The sequence below is a fragment of the Pleurodeles waltl genome, chromosome 5 (genome assembly GCF_031143425.1).
Source record: "Pleurodeles waltl isolate 20211129_DDA chromosome 5, aPleWal1.hap1.20221129, whole genome shotgun sequence".
In the NCBI taxonomy this organism is placed as follows: domain Eukaryota; kingdom Metazoa; phylum Chordata; class Amphibia; order Caudata; family Salamandridae; genus Pleurodeles; species Pleurodeles waltl.
In genome coordinates, this window is record NC_090444.1 from 145325452 (window position 1) to 145353268 (window position 27817).

Consider the following 27817-nt stretch of genomic DNA (forward strand, 5'->3'; position numbering starts at 1 on the left):
TATAGGAACATTGGAATAATCCTCTACTAGCTTTTTTGAACTTATTGTAACTGTTGATGTCCAAATGAATCATGTTTGGGATGCCTAAAAGGCTACTGCTAGAGGCTTTATTATTGACTATGTGGCCTCCAAGAAGAAACCTGCACGTCAAGAGTATTCCTCATTGCTGAAACTCATTAAAGAATTAGAACATGAGTATTTTACCTGCAATCATAAAGATACATTGGCTAGATTAATCACAGCAAAACTACAGCATATTAAGACCTCCATTGAAAATGCAAGCTACAGTCTTTTGAAAACTATTGCAAATAAATAGTATGTGGGGTATAATGTATCTGGCAAACTCCTAGCTAACAACTTAAAAGTTAAAAAACAAAAATCTAAAATTAACATCTTCAAAAATAAACATGGAACCACCCACCACACTGATCCGAGATTACAAATTGTTTCCTCCATTTCTATACTAGTCTATATAGTACACAATTGTCCCCTTCAGAAGAGGCATTAGAAACATTTTTCACCTTGAGCCCAAGAAACAAACACAAGACTGTTGACCTTCATTCACTAGAAATAGACATCACAGTCAAGGAACTCACTGATGTTAATCTAAGTTACCTAAACATAAGGCTCCAGGCCTGGACAGGTTTTCTGTAGAATTCTACTCTAAAGTTTCATAAATACTTACTCCCAAGCTCCAAGTATTCTTCCAACAGTTTCTCTCTATAAATAAGAACAAGGCAAACATGTCTGTATCTTTAGCATAACCTCTTATTACATGTTCAAGATCTGACAATGAAAACTTTATGATATCTCCTCTTTCGTATAATAATCATCTTAAAATAAATAATCAAGTTCTATTCTGGGAAGACTGGTTTCAAAACGGTATTGTTATAGCGAGTTCAGTTTCTCCTGATTCTACTCTGTTTCTATTCCCTGCACTGCAGGAAGAATTTGGGCTACCCTCTTCTTCTCCCCATAAATATCCCGCAACTTAAAGCCCACTTACCACAATCTACGTCACTCTCTCAAATTGCAGACCATGAGCACCATGATGGATTCTCTATATTTAACTTTACAGTTCTCACAAATCCCTTTTACATATATAAAAATATTGACCATAATCCCAGCAATCTCACTGACAGACCCAAAACCAAAATTGGATCTTAATAGGAAACTGATTTCCAACAGGTCTTCTGGGTACAGTTATGGACTAAAATATGGACTAAAAATCCACTGCACCACTCACTCTGCCAACACCACACAGACAATTTTTTCTTTTATAATAGATTAATTCTCCCCTCTTCCCCACATAGGTTCAAAATATCTACAGATAGTAAATTCTGGCCCTGCACAGATGAGAATTTTGACATCTTTCTCAGGATTTTTGACTGTACACCAGTCAGACAAATCTGGTCACAAGTATGGGTCAAACTGACTGACATTTGTTCAATTTCACATCCATCCTATAAACTTCACATTTCCCTTGGTGGCTCCTTTCCAATATGGGACAATTCAGTTATGATAGGAAAATTTATGGATGTATCTATAGCAATTTCTTTACAAATTATTACATCTAGTTAGAAGAACACTCAGGAAATTCATCTTCTTAGATAGTAGAATTTGCTTTGGCATCATCACAGAGTATACAGACCAAAAGTTAATTCTGCACAGGAACTCATCAAATGTGATAAGTTATGACTGCCCTTTTCTTCCTCTTTATCTAGATGACAGAATACTCCTCCTGATATAAATGCATTATTTGACACCCCACATGGCCCTCTCCTCTTTAAAAACCATAAGGCCATGGGGGATGGGGTCCCGAGGGCCTAAAGAGACTTGTGGTGAGGGGGTGCCACATGCCCCTCCCCTTTTTTATTGGGTTGGCACTGAGGGGGTGGGATCCCCCGGGGCCTAATACGGCCCAGGGATGGGTGCTGCATGGCCCCCTTCCCTTAGATTTTGGTTGGGGTCTCCGGGGGCCAAGAATGTTTAGGGATGGCTGCCATGCAAAGGGAAAGCAAGCCACTCCAGAGGCAGGTATGCTTAAACAGAGTTATTCCAAAATGTCAAAAGGAGACAATAGTGGTCATTATGACATAGGCGGTGACTGTTACAGTGGTGATAATACCCCGAACAGGCTGGCGGTAATTACTCCCAAATTAAGACCATGGGGGTGATAACTTCCATAGACAGCCAATGTACCACACTATCCGCCAGGGCGTTAACACCACTCACCACAGCGGTAGCCATCAACAGTCAGGCGGAAGACAAGGTACCGCCCACCATATTATGACACAGCACACCGCCACGATTTCCTGGGCGGTACCAACGCCATCAAAACCCTGGCGGAAACACAACACAGAAGACCAAACACTCACCATCAGAGATACAGATAAGATCAACGTCTCCATGGAACCGGAACTGCAGGTCTTCCCCATGCTTTTCTACGCCATGCTCCACCTGGAACACCAACGCCGACGAAGAGAACGGTGGTGAGTACAGTCACCTAGCACACAAGGGAGGGAGGGAGGAAAAGGAGAGTGACACACACAGGCACAACACACACCATTGAAACACACACCATACACACAACCAGTTGCAAACAAAGAACAATGTCATAAGACACACCTCATAATAATGAAAGGACAACAGTAAGGCAGAATTGAAAATGTATTTGCATGCCAACAACCACCATAAGTACCAAAGTGACATATTATACATGAACTATTGTCCAGAAAGGGCCAATGCCCAATCCAAAGTACAAAAGGCCCACATGGTCACAGGGCACCGTCCAAGCCCCAACTTGACCCTGACGTTCGTCGCACCAAACTGTGCAGGGGCAACATGTTGGAAGTGGGCAGGCACCTCAGGGGGAAGGGGAGTGGAGGGCACCTCAGCTGAAGTGGGGAACTTGCCCACTGGTTCTGGAGGGGGCTCCATGCCCATTTCCCAATGCTGGGGAGTGCAAGGTCACAGTCTCTGAGGTGGGGAACTTCCACACTGGTTATGGAGGGGGGCTCCATGCCCAATTCCCAATGCTGGGGAGACCAAGGTCACAGTCTCTGAGGTGGGGAACACACCCACTGGTTCTGGAGGGGGCTTCATGCCCATTTCCCATTGCTGGGGAGTGCAAGGTCACAGTCTCTGAGGTGGGGAACTCGCCCACTGATTCTCGAGGGGGCTCCTTGTACAACATTCCCTATAGGGTGGAGTATATTGCTGTGGGTGGTTGTGTGTGGTGTGTGTATCAGTGTCAGGTGTGTGATTTCGGTTTTGGCCAATCTAGTGTTGTTTTGTATTTGGGTGTCCATTCTGATCGCGCCGGTGTGTACCGCCAATGGTTTAGCGTCATTGAATGTCTGCCATGGTGATCCGTGGGTCATAATGTGGTGGGCGTTGTTTTGTTGGCGTAACGGTATGGGTGTTCGTACCGACACATTACCACTGACCTTTGGGCTGGCGGATTTGTGTATGTGGCAGTATTCTGTCGGATTGGTGTGTGTGTGTCATAATATGGTGAACGGATATCCGCCACTGCGGTGGTATGTTGGCAGCCGTCACCGCGGCGGTAAGCAGCAATTACCACCAATGTCATAATGAGGGCCAAAGTGTTTCTTACCGAATGGGTCAAAAATTGACACAAAGACTGATTTTGCGCTAAAATATAGTGCTAAACAATGGATTTGCATTTTGGGTAAGTACAAGTCCACAGGTTGGGTCAGTGGAAAGTTTCTGCTGGTGAAGCCAGCAGGGGCACCTCCCAGGGGAATATTACTGTCCACCTGACTTTGAATTGAGCATGTAGACTGCTGGTTTGATTGGCAAGGTCCTCCATCATGTGACCTGACCAAGTACCCTGCCAACTAAATTGAAGTTTCCTATGTTTGAAGTCTAATTTGTGGATATTACATTGACCCATCATGCTATGTAAGCGTTTTCTCTAAGGAATCAGTACAACTACCTGCTAACACATATTGGGGTGTACTTACTAGAAGTGACGTGGCTTGGCCACTGCGGCAAATTGGCAGCATGGTGTTGCGTCACTTCTAAAGCACAGGGGTGTGCTGTATTTAAAAGAATACAGCCAATCTCTGTGTTTCTCCCTGTGCCGGTGCTAATTAGCTGCCAAGCACCAATGCAGCAACTCTTGTGCCATGGTGCAATGATGGCTGCGTTGATGAGAGATTGTTTTAGTGCAGGAAGGGACACCCTCCTGCACAAAATAAATCTTTAATGGCGATTTGCTCCATCTATGTGTGCTGCGGAATGCAGCACACAGAGAGAGCAAAACATGAGGAGAAATGAAAGCATTTCTGTTTGTTGCGCATGCTAATGCCACCCCTGGGCTGGTGTTAAATTTTGGCGGTACCTCAGGTGTATGAAATCTTGTAAATCTGGGGCAGCGTCAAAATGCTGTGGATGTTGCTGTGGAACGCCCACAGCAACACCCATTGCACGCCCCTTACATGCAAAGTGCTGCGTGTTAAGGGGCCGTATTCACAAGGTGGCATTAAGCCACAAGGAGTGGCTAAATGCCACCTTGTAAATACGGCGCAGTGTACAGCGCCACTGGAGCGTCATTTTGCGCTAGGGGCTTGCAAATATGCCCCATTGTGTTGCTCGTTACCCTATGACAATGACAATCAGATGTAAGCGTGCTAGAGCAGAGATGAATGCATGACACATTCAGTAACTTAAGTGTGAGAGAGAGTATGAAGAGTTAGCTATTAAATGTGCCAAATGCAAAAGTGCTAGTACGTTTTCATAATAAACCTTGGAATACACATTGATGTTCGTAGGTCTTAAAAGAACAAAAGCTCAAGCTTTTTATAAACAGAATATAAATCAAATCTTTTGCTCCTGATTTTTACTGCTTCTGTATATAAAAACTTAAAACTTTGCATAACTTCTGTTACATGCAACTTTTCACAACCGAAAAATATATCAAACAGATTTGCATCTATTTTTTGTTAGGGTTGCACAACAAATATATTTCTCTCTCAAAAGTGAAAGATAAGTCTTAATTTCAAGCAACATCTACTTCTACTTTTATTACATGAGCAACCATAGAGCAAAATGGGTTTGCTCCTTTGCCTAATATGAGTGGCCAAAATGGTGCAATAAAAAGGTTGCTCCATTATTTCCAACACTGCAAACATTGTGCAATAAGATCAATACGTATGTTAAAGGTAGACACAGCAGAAAACTAGGAGACAAGATTCAAACATCCTTTTCAATGGCAAAGCACTGAAATATGTTTTTTAGGGCCGAACTATTTCACACTTAGGTATTTGTAAGCTGCGTATGACTTTCCACTGTTACTCTAACTCAGTCGCGGCTCACTTTGCTAATAAAGAGGGGTGTGGTGCGCGGGCGGGGTGGCAGGTGGCAGGGGCTGGAGCGGGTTCAAACTTTAATTTAAAAAAATATAATAATAAAATAATAACTTACCTCACTGCGCCACGCCGCTCCTCTCTGTCTCGCTGCAGGCACAGGCTTCCAGCCTGCTCTGCGGCCAATCCTGATGCTAAGAGCAGCGTCAGGATTGGCTGAGAGCGGCGCTCTCAGGCAGACTGGGAGCCTGGGCAGGCTCTCTCCCGCCCGGCACTGGAGAGAGCCTACTGCGCATGTGTGTTTGGCCGGCCCGAGACAGCTGGCTAAACACACATGCGCTCTGAGGGGGGGGGTGCACAATACACTCCCCTCACTGCCCGTCACCTCCATGGCCCACGCCTTTCACCACAAAGGGATAATAAATCTAGTTGAATATCCCTTTTGTGGTGAAAGTTTTGCAGCTTCTGCTGCTGGCGGGGGCGACGCTCCTCTGTCCTAATGGAAGAGCCGCCCCTGCGTCTAACTGAAATATTCTCCACAGGCATGTGTTGGATCCTTAAGGTACTGGCCATTATTTTTGTCCTATGAGTTTACCCAAGTAGTCAGAAGCAAGGTACAAAGGAGAAACCTCTGCTCGCAAGATGTCTAAGAAACATTGAGAAGGCGTTTATATTAATGAGATTTGTAACATTACCACCATGAAACCTAATATTGGACATCTCATTTTTTCATGAAAGGAGTTATCAACACCCCTGAAACGAAAATGTCAGAATTAAAAAAATATAGAAAGTCGAAGTCGTCAACGGAGGCACTCTGCGGGTGCGCAGCCACTGGGGCTGGCGCCAGTCTGAGGAAATGAGTTCAAGTTTCATTTACATTAATTAAATGAATCCATTCAGGAACGGAGCACACGCGGTGTCCTGAAATTGGTGTTGTCAACGGGGGCGCGCGGGCGCACATGCAGGTTCTGATTGGAAGCACCGTTCTGTGGCACGACCTATCCCGGGGACATGCTTGCTTTCATCGCGCGGATCCGACACGGCAGCGGCCGTTGCTGTTCTAAGAATATATTCCATATCGGATTCCATACTTTCAAAAGTAGATAAGTCATCACTATAATTTTTAACACATTTTTAAATTTCACCAGTGCTGATTGTAGTATCTAATAACGGGGGTCAGATAAACGTTCCGAAAAAAAGCATCTCATTGACATGAACGATGCATTTTCGCATCAGGGTACATTACACCCCAATTCATTTCGTGTCCTGCCGTGTGGGCAGGGGCGTAGCTACGTCAGTAAGATTCGGGGGGGTGCGAGCTTTAGATTTTCCCGACAATCACGCAGTATTGGCAGAAGAATTTTAGGGGCTCTGGGCAACACATATTTTAAGACCCCCCCCCCCCCACCGCCAATCCGCGTGCATAACTGTAAACTTTAAGTGAACCATGCATAATGCCAACCAAAGTCTCAGAAATTGATTTCACGCAAACATTTGAAACTTTGACAGGGCCTCCAAAAATCCTTATAATGCCCCTGGGCGAAGAAAGACAGACTCAGAGGTAGAGGTAGGCAGGGTGGGTAGTGGTTGAGATAAGGACATAGACAAAGGTGAGCTTGACAGAGAGAAAGTTTACTTTCCAGGTGGCCCCTTGGAAGGTAGGGGCCCGGGCAGTTGCCCACTTGGCCCATTCCTTAAAACGTCTTTGCAATCAGGCTGCCTGAGAGGAGCCTATGGGGCACTGGAAAGGGAGGAGAATGCAAATTGGTAGGAGACTAAGAGAAAACACACTATTTTGTGAAATAACCAACATGTTTGAGGACTTTCAAAACAGAGAGCCAGAGCGATTGTGTGTGTTTTTGTGTATGTATGTACAAATTCCTGGTAAAATCGGACATACACCGAACCATACCCAACTGAAAGAACCTGACCAACTATTTATCAGAAATACATTTATTAGAGGGGTGTAACACCCCAAAAACTCCACCGAAGCTATGCTCCTGTGTGGGGGCTAGCTGTAGGCTCACCCCCCTTTAAATCTCACCACACTATAGGGTGCAGTTGTTTTTTGCTCGAGCAAGGTTAGGCACGTAGAGGTTGGGACCACAAAGTGACAAATGAAATAAGGAGTTTATAAGGGACACAGGAAATGGATGTGGAGGAAGCCCAATGGTCATGATATCTGTTATTTATACCCCATTGATGGGAAGGTGGTCTGGGTTGCAGCAGGTGATCCCACATTTCACATGGTAAAGTAATCAGGAGTCTAAGGTGGTAGTACATCTTTTTGGCGCGTTCTGTGAAGTCATAAAGGATTGTATCCAAGAATGTCGGCGGAGGATATTTTCTGAGACCCTGTTTTTCCTCTCTACACCATTTAAGGACTTCTACCCTGAACTGCACGATCGAAGGGGAGACAAGAATCATCACAACAGCTCTCTTGGCCAGGTGCAACAAGAGATCAATAAATCTTGTTGGGCTTTTCTTGCTTTCTTGTTTTTTGGTCTGGGAATGATACTGAGGGCCTAATTTAGATGCTGGCAGAGGGGTTACTCCATTACCATGTTTACGCATATCCTGTCCACTGAAATCTAAATCCCATTGCATATATATTATATATATTGAACGTTGGGTCAAGGATGCCAGATCTAATAATCCTGTTAATTCGTAATGTGCAAAATGACCTGACTCCCTTGGTGGACGTGATGGAGGAGTTTAGTGAAATATCTACAACAAATTGTTTACGTTCCGCTTCAGGGTATACCTTCCAGAACAAGATATTCAAGAGGGAGCTGCAATAATAAAAGGACCCCCACACCTTTAAGTATCTAACCATTCAGACATACCATGCACAGATTGGTTTGCATGAGGGTAATCTGGGCAAGGCAGTTAGGCCGCTGTGATCCAAGGATTCATTTTGGAACACCCTCTAGCTATCCATGATGGGCCATATTGCCCTATTGAAAATGGTGATGCCTCACTGTCTACTTTTTTAAAACTTAGGCCCGTCTTTATACTTTTTGACGCTAAACTGCGCTAATGCAGTTTAGCGTAAAAAAAATTTGCGCCGGCTAACGCCATTCTGAAGCGCCATGCGGGCGCCGTATTTATTGAATGGCGTTAGCCGGCGCAAGCAGACCGGCGCTGCCTGGTGTGCGTGGAAAAAAACCACGTACACCAGGCAGCGCCGGCGTTGGGAAAAATGGCGTTAGGGCGTCTTAAAATGGCGCAAGTCAGGTTGACGCTAAAAAATCGTCTTAACCCGATTTGCGCCATTTGAAACGACGCCCAGTGCCCCCTTGCCCAATGACTTATGTCCCCTGGGCATGGTCATTGGGCATTGTGGCATGTAGGGGGGCACAAATCAGGCCCCCCTATGCCAAAAAAAAAAAATATATATTTTTTTTAAACTTACCTGAACTTACCTGAATATCCCTGGGGTGGGTCCCTCCAGCCTTGGGTGTCCTCCTGGGGTGGGCAAGGGTGGTAGGGGGGGTCCCTGGGGGCATGGGAGGGCACCTGTGGGCTCATTTTGACACCTACCTCTCCACAGCCACTGTCCCCGGCGTCTGGAAGCACGTTGAGATCAAGCCCCTCCTGAAGAAAACCTCAGTAAACCCCAATGAGCTCAAAAACTACAGCCCCATTTTGCTCCTTTCCTTCCCCACCAAAGTCTTGGAAAAGACAACAAAATGCTCGACCCATCCCAATTCAGCTTCCGGCCCATCACAGCACCAAGACCACCTTGATCGCAGCAACCAATGACATCAGATGCTTCCTCGACCTAGGGGGAATAGTTCCCTCATCCTCCTCAACTTACCGGCATCCTTTGACACCGTCTCCCATCACACTCTCATAATCAAACTCCACATCACTGCCATCCAAGACAACACACTTAACTGGATCTCCCTCCCTTCGTCTCCACACCCAAATACACCATATGTGGAGTCCTCCAGGGCTCCTACCTCAGCCCCACCCTTTTCAACATCTACATGACTCCACTGGCAGACATCGCATGCACCCATGGACTCAACATCGTCTCCTATGCCAACAACACCCAGTTTGTCCGATCCTTCACAGATGACACCACCACCACACAAACCAACTTTCAAAACACCATGTTGTAAAGTGCCCCTTTTTGGATGGTCACCCCCAATTTTTGCTTAGCTGTGGTTTTGTACCTGTTAGTGTACTGAGGCCTGTTAACCAGGCCCGAGTACCAATGCTCTTTCCCTTAAAGTAAAAGTCAAATTAAATAGGCCAACTGGCAAGCACCTTACAACACCTGTAAGTTCCTAGTAAATGGCAGCCAGGGCAACGGTAGTAAAGGTGGTACCAGGGCTGCAGCACTGATTGTGCCACCCTGGATACCTCAAGTAAAAGAGAGACTGCAGAGCTGCCATGTCAGCCTGCACGAGCAGCCTGCTGCTCGAGTGAGACTCTGTCCACACCAGGTGCAGGCAGAGTCCCTGTTATTGCCCATGGAGAGGTCAGTGAACCCTAAGGTAGGCCCACTCTAGCACAGGGGACAGGATGCACTGTTCCATGAATGAGGGCATATGTGCAGGAGCACATATGTCCCCATGCTGGCATTTAAACTGCATTGCTGAGTAATCGGCGGTCCATTGGATAACAAGGGTTGGCATCTGACCACTACTCAGATGTCCAGCTCTACAATGACCCATCCGAATCCTGTCGTGTTTTATTTCCGTTTATATGACTGTTTTTGCCTAGTACAGCACTCTGTTCTCAAACAAGACATTCTTGATCACTCTGTGCTTCTTCTAAGGCTACAGTATGGTACATTGCCGGTGAACGTGGTAGAGGTTTAGTCTCCAACATTCGTAGAAAACACACATCCTTACGTAGGGACATTTTCTCAGACCATCAGCTGTGTTATTATAAAAACACTTCTTTGTTGCTTGCACGTTAGAGGGATATTCCAGCCAGGGAACCACGACTGTATGCTGATTGCTGAATGCTTCGCTACAGATGCTAACGCAGACCGCAGGCCTTTGCTCAGGTACGGGGGTTGATGTCTTCCCAGGGGAACCTGAAGGGCAGATTTAGAGCTTAACATGCTGTGATCGATCATAACCTAGGTAGAAATTAGTCTATTGATAATAGTGACAAAATGATAGCATTGTTTTTATGCTTCACTCTTCTCGTCACAATTTTAATTCTGTCATGTTGTCTCATCCTGGTTATTGCCGCTCACGCTTTGCTATCTAAGATGCAGTTGTTTTATTAAACTCATTATTGAAACATATACTGCCTCTGTTTGTCATTTATATATGAGAGTGAATTGTAAATGAGAGAAGCGGATGAGACCTGAGTGACCACGACTTCCCTGAGAAGCCAAGTATGTCATGCGCTCGGCTGCCCAGTCATCACTATCCTTGGGTAGAGAAGAGGCACTCCTAGTTAGTCAGAGTAAAACTAGGATTGGAGCGACAGAAGTCACCCGCAGTGGCTCAGACTTAGTCTCCCACACCACAGGCGATTCTGCTGCTCAAAATTCAGTAGTCTCATTAGAACAATGAGAGCCTACGCGACATGGCTTGAATAATGGTGCCAAGCAAGCTTAGTGCCATTATTTAAGGCCCCCTTCCCCTTGTGCTAGATGTTAGCACGGGGGATAAATATGACGCTAAGGCCATATAGTTGTTTTCTGCACGGGAACCCCTCCCATGCATCTCATTGACGCAAGGTAGGTTTCCACATTCAGAAAATGACGTAAACTCCATAACTTTGGTGCTAGACGTGTCTAGCGCCAAAGTAAGTATGAATATGGACTTAGGTAGGCGCTGAATTAGTGTAAAAAAAATTACGCTAATTCAGCACAAACCAAGTATAAATATGGGCCAGATTGAAGTGTGGAGACAGTACTGGAACCATGTGCCCAGCGTGTGCTATTGGTGAAAACTCATTGGTCCCGACTAGAGGGACCCCCATGGATACCGAAATCCCAAGCCTGACTGGTGGCACAAGTTTCCTGTAAATTGCAGGAGTAAAGAACTGCTGAGGACAAAGATCTGACACCCAACGGACTCCGAGTGCCTGAGCCCAAAGGAGCTCGGTGTCTAGCATCCAAGGAGTGGGAGTGAGGGCCATGCCAAGTTTGAAGCCTCTATCCCCTACCAAATGACCTCCAGCTGCCAGAAAGCTCGTGGACCACCCTTGCAACTACCAAAAGCTTGTTTGTTACCTGCACGGAAAGCGACTGCCACATGATGTTTGCCAACTCCAGGCCCCCCCCAGCATAGGGACCGATGTCTCTAACGACCCCCCTCCTATGAGTTTGCAGCCTCAAGGAAGTGACTTTGACTGGAGCAGCAAAACAGCTTTGGCACGACCAGCTCGGAGCTATCTCTGCACCCAGAGCCACCTTCCCCCTGAGACAACACATAGTGGCCCGCCACACTCGGTTCCTCATACACACCCACGGATCATGCACAAAACCTCTGTATTATCCTGGATACCCAACTGGCCATGAAGCAACAGATAAACGTCGCCTCCTCTGCCTGCTCCTACATCCTCCACATGCTCCACAAGATTTTCTGATGGATCCCCATCTCCACCATGAAAACAGTCACCCTGGCCCTCATCTCCAACCATCTCGACTACGGCAATGCACTCTATGCCGGAAACAGCTCATTAACCTCCTCCAGACCACCCAGAATGCAGCGGCAAGACTCGTCCTCAACCTCCCCAGCAGAACCAGCATCACTCCCCACATCAGGGACCTCCACTGGCTCCCTGTCCAGCAAAGATGCCTCTTCAAGCTCCTCAGGCACGCATACAAGGTCCTCCGCAATGCTGGATCCGACTACATCCACAACCTCCTCACATTCCACCGAAATACCAAAGAACTCAGCTCAACCTCCCTTGTCCAGGCCCTCATACTCCACATCCGCCGCAATTGCTTTGGAAGTTGCTCCTTCTCACACCTCGCAGCTAGATCCTGGAATGACCTTCCCCTCCACCTAGGCATGTCCCTTTCTCTGAAGGACTTCAGAAAGCAGCTCAAGGCTTGGCTCCCCGACTACCATCTCCAGCCAGAAGAGGCCCGCAGCATCCGTCTAGTGCCTGGAAACCCCTGGGGTGAAAAGCTCACGCTCTGCAAGAAGCTTGATTGATTGACTTTCAACAAGCCACTTTAACCCCTCAACATCCTTCAACATCCAAACACATTCTTAGCAAAAGGCATTCTACTCATGCACCTCAAAGAAAGTTCATACAGGTTTCATTGTCTCAACAACCACTACACAACCCCACATGTCAAACCTATTTACAATTTTACCACAACTACAACATTATGGCACCTTTATTCTCACACAAAGCACAACTCTGTCCTATACCACTAACACATCCACGCATCACCAGCACAACACAAGGCCACATTATGCATAACTGCAATGCATCCAGAAACACATTCCCTGTTCATACAAACACCAGCTTTATCTTATATTTGCTCCTAACAGACCACTTTTTTATCATGATGAAACCTATACTCAGCCTTGTATCACACCACCCATCAATACCTTCCTCTGTTTACAAATTACACACAACCATACAATCCTTACACTCCATTCCACTACACATACTACCCTCATGACTATACAAATAATACAACTCCTGATCCAACTTATTTCAAAATTCCCAATCTTCACCAACAACTACCACAAACACCCCAAAACAGCAACATTCATTCACCCGCCTCTCATCCATTGCACAATTTAGAGTCTTAGACTATGACCCACATGCTCCACCACCACCACTCCTAACCCATACGCCTTCCACCCTAAAAAGGCGCAATCGAAATAAAGAACATGCCACGCCACAATTTTGCATCTCCGTGTCTATTACACAACAAGGCTACTCTACAAAAAGAAGACAATTCACCATGCCACTCTCAAACACCATCCCTACCACTGGCACAGACCCAACAAAATGACTTCTAAGCCTGCTGAATGAGGAAATCAATACTGAAAAACAACACTATTGTGTCCTTCATACAGTTAATATCAGCACTAATGACGCACCTGCTACAGGTTCAAAATATACTGCCCGCTCTTCTCCAAAACAAATTAACACCACCACCAATACATAATCTCTAAACTGCCCATGCACAAATGCTCGAACACTCTCTAAAAGCACTACATCTACGACCAACTCACTGACACACGACCTGATTTACTCTTCATAACTGAATCATGGTTAGAGATGACATGGCCCCAGTGTTGCATGAAGCCATTCCTCCAGGCTATCAAACATTCACACAAAACTGTATAGGCAAAAGAAGAGGTGGGGTAGCTGTTATATTCAAATAAAACATTAATCTCAGCAAAACAGACAAGATCTCCATATACCGTTGTGAGGCCCTCATCCTGTAATGTCCTCCTCCTTAACAGGCCACCACCTAACGACTCAACATTCTGAGACACATTTCTAGACATAGTTAAAAGCTTGTAACACTATACTCCAGTCTATGCATTCTTGAGGCCCTCAACATTTGGTTTGACAAACCCAATATGACCCATTCAAAAGCTATCATCACTGGCCTAGTCACAATGAACCTACATCAGATTGTACAAAATCCAACACACATCGCTGGATGCATCCTAGATGTCATTTTTGCAAACCCAGAACTAGTTACTGTTCAAAGCATCACACCAGTCACACGGTCAAACCGTCACTTGGTAGTTTCCCAACATAAGGCATGACAAATCAACACAGACAAGACCACCTTACATACATTCACCTATCGACCATGGAACAAACTCAATTTTGAATACTTAGCAACACAACTAACTGTCAACACAGATCTAGACACATTCTGTTAAAAAAATGTATGAGTGGCTACAGGAAGCGTTTCAATATCCTAATACCACTCAGAAAAACAAAACAGGACAAAACAAAACCAGCACCTTGGAGAAATACAGAACTAACAAATATAAAACAGCAAATCAGAAGGCTACAATGAACCTGGCTCAAAACAAACAACATTCAAGGCAAACTTCACCTATGCAAACTTAACAAACTATAGAAATCATCAATCAAAAAAGCAAAAAGGGTATTACTCAGACAGAATTCAAAATGCTAAACGTGCAAATAAAGAATTTTAAAGAAGTCTCAATGAATTTCAAAAACCTAAATGGATGGAAGGAACTCATCCCATTAGTCAAGAATTTGCACGCAAAGTGGCAAATGATTACACAACCAAGGCAGACACATTGGACTCCTATTTACAAAAAAGGACAACACCAGCACCAACCCATTTTCAAAAATCCCCTCCAAGAGTAAGTCAGTCTAGCCTATGCACTCCTTCAAACAAATATCACTAAGTAAATTTATGGATCTGGTCAAAGCAAGCAGGCCTTCTGGCTGCCCTTCTGACCCTTGTCCACCACAAATCTTCAAGATCATTCTTTACTCTAGCTCTGCTGCCACACCAGTAAGAAGAATCATCAATAATTATTTAACTACAGGAATCTTTCTTGAATACCTTAAAGAGGCATACATGTGCTCATTATTAAAGAATACAAACCTGGACCTGCACAACCCCAACAACTACAGACCAATTACAAATAAACCTCTCCTGGACAAACTGATAGAAAGAGCAGCATTCACCCAGATGTCACAGTTCATTAAAGATAACTTCATACTTTCAGACTACCAAACTGGATTCTTCCCAAGAAGAGGCACTGAATCTGCCCCCATCGCCATCTGTGATGATCTTAAAAATACAATAGACTGCAATGGAGTTGCTGCACTATTTCTCTTGGACCTCTCAGCTGCCTTTGACACAGTTAACCATGACAACCTAATATAAAGACTCTATGAAGCTGCTCTCAAATGAAATGAATCTCATCCTACCTTCAAAACAGAACAAACGTTGTCCATACTCTCTCTTTCTCATCCAAACCCTACTTCACAAAAGCAGGGATCCCTCAAGGCTAATTTATCTCACCCATGCTTTTCAGTATCTGTATGATGCCATTAATGGCAATGATCAATGAATTTCAACTCATGTGCTACAACTTTGCAGATGTCACACAAATACTCCTTGAACTGGAATGCCCAAAAGACATTGGAAAGTCACATCTTCAGTTGCCCCAGAGCCATTGATCAGTGGATGACGTGGAGCCATCTCAAACTGAATGCTTCCAAAAATGGAAATACTCACAGGTGGCGATTGGAAAAAATATGACCTACTCTGCGCCTGGCCTGATGATCTAGGACCACCTCTTGAAGTACCAAAGGAAGTTAGAAACCTTGAAATTATCACGGACTCCAAGCTAACAATGAATGCCCAAATGGAAAAATTAGCAAGATGAAGGTTGATCATCATGAAAACATCCTGGCTACTATTTCTCTTGTACTATCTAAACTGGATTACATCAATGGCCTCTACCATGGATCATTTCTATCTACTATGAAAAAACTACAACACATTCAGAACACGAATGCCAGACTACTCCTACATGTAAAGCCACAATATCTCCCCTGCCTTGAGGGCCCTACATTGGTTAGCGGTTGCCAGAAGATCCACCTTCAACCTGTTTTGTATCACCTGCAAAGCAATACATGGAACAGGACCACTTTTCATCAGGAATAATATCACCAAACACATTCAACAAAGAAATTGCCGCTCAAGATTGGCACCCTGCCTCAAAACACCACCATACAAGAAAAAGACAACAGGAGGTACATCATACTCTGTTCAAGCAGCCAAACTATGGAATTCATTTCCCCCAAATATAAGATCCATAAATAACTATCTTATCTTCAGAAGACTACACAAGAGCTGGCTTCTTCCTACAAAACTTGATCCGTAGTAGGGAGAGGCCATATTATAGCCCCTCAGTTTGAGAGAGAGCCCATGAAGGAGAGCACAAACCTGCTGCAACTCCAGCTAGTGCACTTCTCTGCACATTTGTCTTGGCATTCAGCAGTTGCTGTTGACAGAACTGTCTAGTTGGCAGCACTTACATTCTCTCCACTGTTGTCTTAACAGTAGCTGGAACTCTGCCGTCATCACTGTGTCAAACGCCCTGTATGGACTTCAGTGTTCTTCTGCACACTGTTGAGAAAACCTCCTCTTGCCTACTTTTGCATTTGCTTGAGTGCTCTAGGTAAGCCTGCGTGGCTGAAAGCATCAAGGAGTGACAGCAAGACTGGCAGAGCATGGCATCAATCAGCATCACCGACTGCACCATGAGTTGTCATTGCGCTTATGCCACCAGGAGCAATAGGAAGTGAAGGCAAATGGGGGTACATAATTTCCCCCACTCATCCGCCCACCTATCTTTCATAAATATTGCCAAGGGGCAGATTTCTCTGTTAATGAACTGCGCAGTTACCAGTGTTGTGGAAGAAACACCTCCACAACACCAGCGAAGAAACGTCTGCACCATTTAAGAATTGTCATTAGAGGTGTGGTTGTGTTCACTCTCTGCTGGCTACCAGTAACATGTCTGGAGCTGCTTAGGTCTGAACATTATATTGAGGGAATACGACTATGCCCTGGTATGAATAAATTAAGGTAACAACATGTGGATACTAGAAATTGAGGGATTTCTGTGAATGTCTGGCATGTTTTGTATGGAGGTCCTGCTCTGAGATTGTGCCACTGAAGATTGTCAGGTGGTCCGTCACTATTTTCAGTTCTATCAGCATTGCCTAATGGCATGCCTATGATGAGGCTGGTCGCACCTCAGCCTTTAGGAAGGTCACCTGTCATTACTCTCATAACAAGGAAGGAAAATCAGAGAGGGGCATGTGGGATTTCTGCACTTTTTTTAACAGAAGTCCTATGACTACTGACCTCTATATCAGGCATCGTGCTAAAGGTTTCACTAGAAAATGACATTCATATTGAATTCTGCTATTATAGCTCTTTGCCTGCGTCAAGAAAATGGCCAATGCCATTTATGTAAAGGAACGTGCCAGGCATTGGCTGATAACCCACATGAATAAAAAATATCTTCCTCTGCTATTTGCAGCCTACAAATGAGCTTATTTTTGAGGACTCATAAACGTGACAAACATGAAGACTGATATTTACCGTTGTGTTTTTACAGCCAATTTGATGATCCCCTATATAGGAGCTGAGTAACATTTACTCGGTTTTCTATACCAAACTTGAACGTTTTACATAATTAGTACTGATACATTGGTCTGTGCTGTATCTGCTCTAAAGAGGAAGGATGGGCGTTATCTCCATTGCCGTGCTTAGTTCAATATTTGGTGTAGGTGGGCAATGGCTTTATCTATCGTTGTTCACTTCTCTGTCTCTCCAAAGTGAGTGCTTAGATACGAGCGTGGTTCAAGGATTTAGAGCTACATCATATAATGGGACCATACTCTTCAGAATAGAAGAGGCTCTAAGCAATGCAAGTGCCAATATTGCTACATACAAGTCTATTTTCGATTACAAAATTATGAAAGGCTTGTCGTGCTTCTAAGCCCTTCTGTTGATTTATGACATGAAGTATACACCTACGTAAAATTCCATATCGATAGCCAAGGATCCTAAAGACTTCCACTGCAGTATAACTTTCTTCTTGTGGTGTGGTAGCAGATAGGGTCTCTAGTAAGGAGGGTGACACAAAGATTCCCACACTAAGATCGTGCATTTTATTTCTCATTGGACACTCTGGCTAACTGATAATGTGATGCAAATCAGTTCACCATTTAACTAGTGTCAGTGGCGGCTGCCACTGAACGGGGTGGCGGGGCAGGGATTAAAAAAAAACAACAAAAAAACACTCACCTGGTCAGGAGACACGTTCGTCTCCTCCATCCTCCTCTTTGTCCGGAAGCACACAGGCTTCCAGACTCCGCTCAGCCAATCACAACGCTGCTGTCATGCTCATGACAGCAGCGCCGTGATTGGTGTGAGCAGCCTGCACTCACAGAGGAAGTGGCACACTGTGCACTTTCTCCTCCCAGCTGTGCAATACAGCTGGCTGGAGAAATGCAAAGTGAGCATGTCTGTTTGGCTGGCCCAACACGGCCGACCAAACAGACATGCGCACTTAAGATGCACATACCACCACTCCTCCCTTCAGCACCCACTGCCCCACCCCATCCTATCCTGGCTCAGCAGAAAAAATAAAATCCTAATAACGATCCGTTATCATCAGTTTATTTTAATTCAGCTGAAAGCAGCAGGGTGACGCTCCTCCGCCTTAGTGATGGAGCCACCCCTGTCTAGTCTCTTAACACTTTGGTTTTCCGTGTGCCATGTGGCATTGCCTCTTGTGCAAGGCAACCCCGAGGTTCATTTGGTTACTTGCACCTGTAAGCAGAGGACAGGAATAAGCTGATCCACTCAGTGAAGCATGTGTGTAGAACCAGTCAGGCATTCAAAGACCTATTATTGCTCAGTCTCACATAGTTGAGCACATCATGTCCCTCTGTGAAGTTGAAGTCGGAGTGCCTGGGGCTGCTAAAATTAGTTGGCATGTAGTTTTATTCTTTATCATAACTAATCAGAAAAATAATTCCACTGTCTAAGAATTTCATCTACCATCATCTACAGAATCAAGAAGAAGCTATCATTCTGTCTGTACTTCCCATGCCCAGGCTGGGTGAAGTTTTTAGTGCTGAGTCAAATTAAGTCACATGCTCTATCCTGATGGTACAACTCATTAAATTCCATTACATTTTAGCTTTACAAATCATGCTCCTCCAGGTACCTAAAGAACTTCATTTCCCAAAAGCTTAGCAGGTCATGAGAATAACTTTACATTTGGAAATATTACAGTAACTGATCCTATTCCCTTGTTCCCCCTCCAGCTCTCATTCTCAACCCTTACCTGATGAAATGTTTCAACTCCCAGTGCTGAGTCTTTTTTATGTATGGACCATGTCACACTTAGGCCTTCATAACCTTTTTTGCACAAAGCATATCCCAGTCAACTGTGCATCCTTTTTTTTTTTTTAAAGTACCCAAGGTTTATGGATTCCCCCTGAAGAAAACGAGAAAATAGTCAAAATATAGCAAAAGTTCAAATGGGGAAAAATGCTGTACAAGAACGTCTGTGTTTGTTCTGATAGCACCATCAAAAGGTTTGTTTTGCTAAGCACACCATCTTCAAAGGTTTCAGCAACAGAGTAGTCAAAGAAAACCATTTTGTACCACAGGTTTTGCATTTTTAACCAGTAGTTCACCCTTCCTATTTTTTGTGGTTTTAATAAACTTCCAAGTGTTGTGGAAACAGCTATGATACCTTTAAGTGAGCTTTGAAAGATGGATATCTCTGAAAGCTAGACAATATTTCAAATTCAGAAGGGGTCATCTGTGTAGATTACTCGTGGTTTTGGCAATGAATCTAAATCACTGAAATACAAAATAATGAAAGTAAGTTGGAAACAATAGCAATTGGTGGCAGTTTCCTCTATAATTCTTTGCCCTGATGGTTGATGTACAAAAGTAAAACATTGTTATGTCTTCTGGCGTATATAGTGTTTATTAGTTATCCACAAAAATGCAATACTCAAAGTTAAATTATTGAGATGCAGCTTGTATTGCTTTTTCAGTCCCACCGCAACCAGTATCCAGTGGAGTTGGTCTATACTTGGGAATCATCCTTTGAGGGCGATCCCCAAGAAGGGATCCACATGGGAGAGATATTCCTGCAGATATGGGTCCCCAGGGGCTAGGTTATGCCCCTGGCACCATCACTGTGCTTTACTGTTACATCAGTGTGCTTTGCACACTCTGGTTACAGCAAAACAGAAATTAAAAATCAAGGTCAGGGAATGTAAAGGAGGCTTCTCCCTTGCATCACAGCTTTGCTGTTAGAAAAAGAAATGCTTCTGGACATTTCCCCAGAAGCATTTTCTTTAATTGTGCAGCTGTCAACACTTTTCTGATGACCACACTCTATAGGTAATGTAGTGGATCATGCTGACGGCTGTACTGAAGCAGTTAATAAAAATATTATTGCCAAATTAATTCACCTGGGCTTATCTTAATCCTGTGCAGGAATTTCACAACTAAAGACACAATATGAATACTCTGGCTGTCCATTTTAATGATGACCCTAGTTTTAAAGGACAACACAATGAAACCAGAGACATTATCCCATTATTACTCCCAAAGTATTCATGCAAGAGGACTGAACACATATTTGATTCAGTGTAAATGCTTTGGACCCTTTGAGAGGCAGTGATTGACTCAGGCAGAAGCTTGCCTCATGGCAGACCATCTGCTTAATTGCAATATCCAACTGTGATCTTTTAACTCTAGCAAATGTAATATACGCTGGGAGTACTATGTTTGCTGGCATTGGATGTGTCCTCTAATGGATACCTGTTAAAGTATTTAAAGTTTACTTGCTTCAATTACACAGCCTTAAATGAGTACTGTGTTATTATTTTTCAGCACTATCTTCTAGAAATGAGAGTGGGCAATTTGCATTACTCCTTTCTTTCATGGATGTAGTGGTCATTTCTATGGCTCTTTTTCTAGATTTGACTTCCAAATGTATTGTCGTCTTCACATGGATGTTTGATTAATCGAAGACTATCTAGATTCACCAAAGCAATCTATGCCCAAATTATTCTTCGTCTGATGTAAGAACACATCCTGGGAGGTCAGACCTGTTAGCATGTATTATCTGTGGAATTTCCATAGTTCTCTAAGTAGTGGGCAGAATGGTGAAAGAGATAAACTGATTTTAATAAAAAGTCACAGGTCCCCATTTTCTGATAGTGTGCACTTCTATATGCACTGCTTAATCTTCAATATAAGCACCTACTGAATGAGTACTGGAGACCCATACCTGCCCAGGTTTACCCTTCATATGCTGAGTCTGTGACTCCAGCTTCTTGCAGGGCTCAGATAGACAGTGAAATCACATAACTACCAGCAACTCAGCCTGATTCACAAAGGAGGAAAGTAGAGGAGGACCACCATGCAGCCTGAGTAAGGCAGGAGTCTTTCCACTGGCCTGATAGGGTCACTCAATGGAACAGTTGCTTAGACCTTTTGGTGGAATCTGTTGGCAACAGCCTGGCAAAATGGGTCCATACTGCCATCACATATCTGTGCACTATCATCACTGGTCCCCACCCACTCTACTTTCACTATTAGAATACCTGCTGGGAGACTTTTTTTTTACTCGACTAGTGGCTGACCCCAGATGGTCTCCCAGATGACTCTTCAAGAGGGATTGTTCAAATTGGGGTTGAAGCTCTTTGTCTGAAACATTTGAGGTGGGCTAAGCAGTAGATTCCTATGCAGACCGCGTGGGCAGGCTCTCCGGGCAAGTCGCACTGTCCGGAATGCCTGCTTTCTGTCCCTGCCTGCTCTCTGGGAATTTGAGCAACAGACTGGGAGGTCCAGAGGCAAAGAGGAAGTTGGAAGAAGATAAGGGCTCCTTGATAGCCCTCGGAGCACAACCATACCTGAGTGGAGGTCAGATTGGTCCCTAAACAACTGTCAATACTTACCTGTGCGGGCTTATTAAATTGTATAAAGTTTGTGTCACAGAGGAGGATACTTTAAAACATTAAGTTATGCATTTACTTTTCAAAACTACATTATGTCAGAGTATAGAAAGGAGACCAAATCAAAAATCGTAGGGCAACTCTGTGTGCAGGAGTCAAAAAGCAGTCCTATTTTCTTTTCATAGTTGGAATGATGGAGCATGAATTGCTGAGTAAATTAAAAGCCATTAATAAAGGAATAGAAATTCTATCATACCTCTTAATGTCGAGGTAGGAGGGGGACATCCTTAGCTCATAGTCAAGGCTTTTCCAGATTATTGGCGCTCTACATAGAACAATTGGTTGAGTGTATTCTGTTTGTTGAATTTAGGGATTTCAAGTACCAGTTATCTTAGCTTCTAGAAATGTTGTTTCTCACTGGATTGTAGTTTCTGTGGTAAGTATGATGGGCAGTTACAATGTACAGCTTTGCAGCTTAAGCAACGTGTTCTTAATCTGCTCCCATTTTCTACCAAGAGACAGTTTAGCGAGTGTAGGCAGGTGTGATGTGTTCTGTTCCTTTTGTGTTTGAGACAAGTCAAGCAGTGGAGTTTAGAACTATTTTGCTGTGAGCCCGACTTCATGTGGGTAACTTGATGAGCACGGCTATTCCAAAATCCAGTTTGGAGCTCTGAATGGATTCTGCTAGTATTAGTAGATCCTACGTAGATACTTAGGACCTGATTCACAAAGGTAAAGGAAGGGATTCTCCTGATTCAAACATGATTGTTTCTTTGTTCTCTTACCAACAAAAATTGCTTTAAATCTTTGACTGTGAAGAAGGCAACATTGACAAAGTTAACTTGGTACACAACTTCTTTTAATGTATATTTACTGTTGCTCCCCTTTGGTTACTGCATCACATACCTAGATTATCTGCTGGATAGGGAAAAGGGTGAGACTTTGCATATTAGATTTGGATGCCAGTTTGTGTTTTTTTGGATTTCTCTTGCTACTCTAGCTACTGTTTCTGAAGATAGGTGTACGTTTTCAGTCTGATTTCATGTTCTGGATCTTTACTTTTTCAATCTATCACAATATGAATTGGTTATACAGCATTTACCTGTAATGCTTGTAATACGTTCTCTTAGACAGAGCTGAACTCTTCGAGTAGGTCCAGTCTGAGGGGCTTTATTGACATCATACACAAGCTGTGTTTGGTTTTAGTTGCCTCTGACACCTTCATTGTGCTTTTGTAGAATATGAAAGTTGTGATTCTGTCTAAATGGTTAAACTTTCTTACACTGCTCAAAACATGTCCCCACATACATGTTGACCTAACATACAGATTAGTTGTAATCCCTTTGTAGTAAAAGTACAAAGAGGTCACAGTTCTTTCTTTTTTACCTAATTGTACAAAAATATTGCCTGGATATTTCCACTTTCTTCCTATTTCAGTAATTTCTCAAATACATGTTAGTGTATGCAAAACAGTACTAAAGAAGTGCTACGTTGTGTGCTCCAAAATGCCTTTGAGTAGTCCCCATTGTGTTAAACCGTAGAAGACAGGTAGGGGAACTTGTAGGTATCCATTGAAATACCTGGCACTAACGCAAAAGTAAGAAGTTACCAAGCACTTAGGTGCACTTATACAGAGTCACATTCAGAAATTCCAGAGTTTGAGCCAACACAATCAGAAAGTTACTGTTCAAATGGTCAGTCTCACAAGCAAATTGAGGACATGGGATCACAAATGACTAGAGTAAGAAAACAACCAAATAATACGTGGAGAAGATGCAGGACAAAAGTCGGCAAATAATATAGATACACAAACCTGGAGCACAACAGTGGCAGTGATTGTACACATACCAGTACTGGTTGGCAGTGTTATGTAATACCTTTCAATAAGAAGGGTGACAATTTACAATATTTCCAATAGTCAGAAAGAGGCAACAAAGGGAGTGAAATAAATCATTATAAATCCAAGGTTGAGTGAAATGGATTCTGGGTGTTCATCACAATAAGGAGCTTCATTTATGAAATCAAAAAACAACAAAAACAATCATAATTAAACACACAATAAAAGTTATTCTAAACATTCACACAGCAGCATTGTGCATTAATACAGGTAATATAGCTTTCATAATGGAAAGTTTCCATTCTTATAGGAACACAGAGGTGAGGGATATGCTTTCTCTCTTTAATTTATTAACAGCGGCAGCTCTATTTAACATTAGAAAACTACATTTCCCATCAACCATAGGGAAATTGTTGCAAAAAAAATCATAACCCATCACAGTCCATTAAAAAAGCATATTAGTCTTTCAATCTTGATGCCCTTCCTGCAACAGAATCCATAATTTCCTTACATATTACTATTTTTTTAAGTTCAAAGAGAAAGTTTGTTGACAATTGATATAATATTTGAAAGATATAAATTAATTTGGTGACAGAAGTGAAAAAATACAATAACAGTTCAATTTCAAGTGCTTATTGAGGAAACAAGAAATATATTAATACTTTAAAACATAAGTATATATGCATACATTAAATATATTAGGACAGAAAGTTATAAACAATGTAAGTAAGTACAATAAAAAGGTAAAGAAAAACAATTCATGACGGTTTAGAAACCTCCTAATTTCTAGGAGAATGATTACATGAAGAATAAGCCAAAGAGTTTAGGTAATTTGTAATAGGTAACCATAACATGTCTCTTTTAATAGCAAAGGATACGGGGGAAACAGAAGCTCTATCCAACCTATGATTATAACATACACCATACCACCAAGTTTGAAAGGATAATTGAGAGGATTCCGTCCAAGTTTTTGTAACTGGTTGAAAAGCGACAGCCAATGGTAAATCTAATATTACGATAGAACTTTTTGGAAGACGAGACCAGCCAGTCAGTGACAAGGCTACCTAAAAATATATTTGTAAGGCTTAAGGTAATTTGAGTTTTAAAAATAGTATTAATTTGACTTCATACTTTAACCCAAATTTAAAATGTATATGGACATTCAAAAAGCATATGTTTTAGATCTGAGACCGGCTTACTACAGGACCAACAAGAGGACGAAAGGTTAGAATTAATTATACGTAAAGATGAACGTGTAATTAATAACCTATTATATATAAAAAATAAAGTTTGAATTGCATTAGCTGCTCTTGACGATTTTCGTATTTTAGTCCACACTTTATTCCATAAAGAAGGTGAAAGTAAAATATCCAAATCTTTCTCCCATTGTACGTCTATTGCTGATTTGGGTCTATCATCAGGAAGAGCTGTAATTGTTTGATAAATACAAGAAGCTTATGTCGACGGTAGTAGCAGATTCTTAATTGGAGAAGGACAGACCAAAGGTGCTTGCTGAACTGGAAAAGATTGATATGAACTATTTACAACAATAAGGGCGTCATCTTTTTTATTAAAAGAGGTCGGAAACGACAAAAGAAATTGTGCCTGTACAAAAGAAAGAAGGGAATAATTTTCAAATAATTGATGCACCCGTCTTAGCCTCTTCAAATGCCACGGTTTCCAGTAGATGGTTCCATTATTCAACTTGATGTGCTTATGGTACCAAATCGACAAATTTAGAAACTTTACTCTATTTTCATTGTGTGAAGCAAAAATCGGCTGCAGAATTCTGCATGTGTTTTTCAGAATTGTGTGGGAGATGTTGGTTTATTTGACAGAGTTAATACCTCCAGAAATGTAAAGGGAACAACAAATGACTTTTCAACTTCAACCCCATAAAGGTAAAAAAGCAGAATCATCTTCCTTCAATAAGCAAGAAGACTGCTAAAGAGAAAAAGCCATATGATAAGAACAAAGATTCAGAAAATTAACCCCTCAGCAGATTTTAGATCTCCCCAAATTTTTGGAGGGACATTCTGGGTTTCTTATTATTCCACAAGAATTTGGTTAAAATAAAGTTCAGCCTCTTAAAGTAACTATTTGGGATATTAATTGGAATGTTTGATAAATAAAAGAGAATTACAGGAAGTAACATAATTTTAAGAGAATCTAATCTATCCCAACAATCTTTAAAAGAAGATTTAAACCAAAGACCTAAGTATTTCATTTTATCAGTGTTCCAGTGAAAATGTGAAGATTTAAAATCTTCAGGAAGGCAAAATTTATTTAAAGGGAGTATTTCACACTTATCTTTATTGAACGTATACCCTGAAATAGAAGCAAAATGCTGTACTTTGAAAAGAAAAGAGGGAAGTGAAGATTTCAGATTTGAGATAAAAAGTAAGATATCATCAGCATAAGCCAAAAATGTTATCTGTCTTTCCCAATACCGGAAACCAGGTAAATTTGGATTAGCTCTAAGTTTCAAAAAAGGGTTCCAAGGCAAGAACAAACAAAAGCGACGACAACGGACATCCCTGACAAACTCCTCTATGGAGTGAGAATGAGGGAGAGATGAGACCATTTAGAAAAATAGCACCCTTTGGCGAAGAATACAATAATAAGATAAGATTTATGAATTTAGTTCCAAAGCCAAACCAGGAAAGCATTGAGAAAATAAATAACCAATTAACACGATCAAAACCTTTTTCAGCATCTAGAGCAATTGCAGATAAAGAGTCCTTATACGTCACAGACTGACTCAAAATATAAAAAAATAATTGTGTGTTGTCAGATAATAAGCATCCTTTAATAAAGCCGGACTACTCTTTACCAATTAACTTAGGGAGAATCAATTCCAAACGCATAGCAATAATTTTGGCAAAAATGTTATAGTCTAAATTTACTAGAGATATAGGTCTATAATTCTTACAAAACTTTGGATCTTTGTTATCTTTTGGTATAAGAACTATTAAAGCCTCTTGAAAAAATCCTCCAGAGAATTTTGCGTTAACAAAATAGGTAAAAAGTTTAAATAATCTTGGAACTAATAATTTAGAAAAACGTAAATAGAATTCAATAGTAAAGCCATGTGGGCCTAGAGCTTTACCTTTTTTAATAAGATTTAGTGCATTGAGAATGTCTTTAATGGAAATATCATTATCAAGAGCAGAAATTTCAGAAGATGGAAGTACAGGTGAATTAATGGTAGACAAGTATTGATCAATAACATCCTGCGTGGGACCAGAATCAGGAATATATAACTGTGTGTAGAAATGAAGAATTCATCCAAAATGTCTTCATTCTTATGTAATAAAAAATTGGAAGAGTTATAAATAGATTCTATTTTTGTTCTATCTTTTTTAATTTTAAGATAATTTGCTAAATGTTTTCCTGATTTATTTTGGCCCTCGTAATACTTAGTACTGGACTCAAGAAGTTAAGAATTAGCAAAATCAGTCAAATTTTTGTTGAAAGCAAATTTAGCTTGAAGACTAGAAAGAGTAATATAGATTTTCTAACTGTTTGATATGATCCATTAAATTAAGTAATTTTTTATTAGCTGTTTTCCCTTTATTGGCAACATAACAAATAATAAAATCCCTAGAGGCTGATTTGAAAGCATCCCAAATAATCTGAACAGACATCTAAGGGGTATCATTTTCTACAAAGAATTGTGTGGCAAACTTCTCAAAAAGCTGAGTAAAATTAGTATCAAGAAGTAATGAATTATTAAATATTCATCTATTACTTGGCTGATTATGTGCGATAAGATCAAGATCCATACTCACTGGAGCATGATCGAGATTAATATGGAACCAATTTCTGAACTCAAAATGTTTTGTACGAGATGCTGTGAGACAAATAAATAATCAATCCTCGATTGGGAAGAATGTACTGGGGAAAAAAAGGAAAATTCTTGTAATGTGGGGTTGCACAATCTCCAAACATCCATTAATGCTCTTTGTTTAATCATAGAGGTAAACTGTGAAAATATGGTGGATGGTACAAATCTTGAATTGGATTTACGATCAATAAAAGGATCCATAATCATATTACAATCTCCTCCAAAGATTAAACATGTATCCGAAAGAGTCATTAGCTTAGCTAATATTTCATTCCAAAAGGATTAATCAGGTTGGGTTGGAGCATACACATTAAATATAGTTAAAGGCACTTTATT

The 27817-nt window shown here is 42.0% G+C and overlaps 1 long non-coding RNA gene across 2 annotated transcripts in view; it reads right to left on the reverse strand.

Moving 5' to 3' along the window:
• The window catches only part of LOC138297228 (uncharacterized), a 266626-nt gene extending 248468 nt beyond the window's left edge, over positions 1-18158 (reverse strand). The window contains exon 1 of one of the 2 annotated variants that reach the window (XR_011203948.1): positions 18112-18158. This is a non-coding gene — a long non-coding RNA (uncharacterized lncRNA). The remainder of the gene's footprint in view (positions 1-18111) is intronic. The other variant, XR_011203949.1, reaches the window with a different exon arrangement.
• Positions 18159-27817: the final 9659 nt, after the last annotated feature.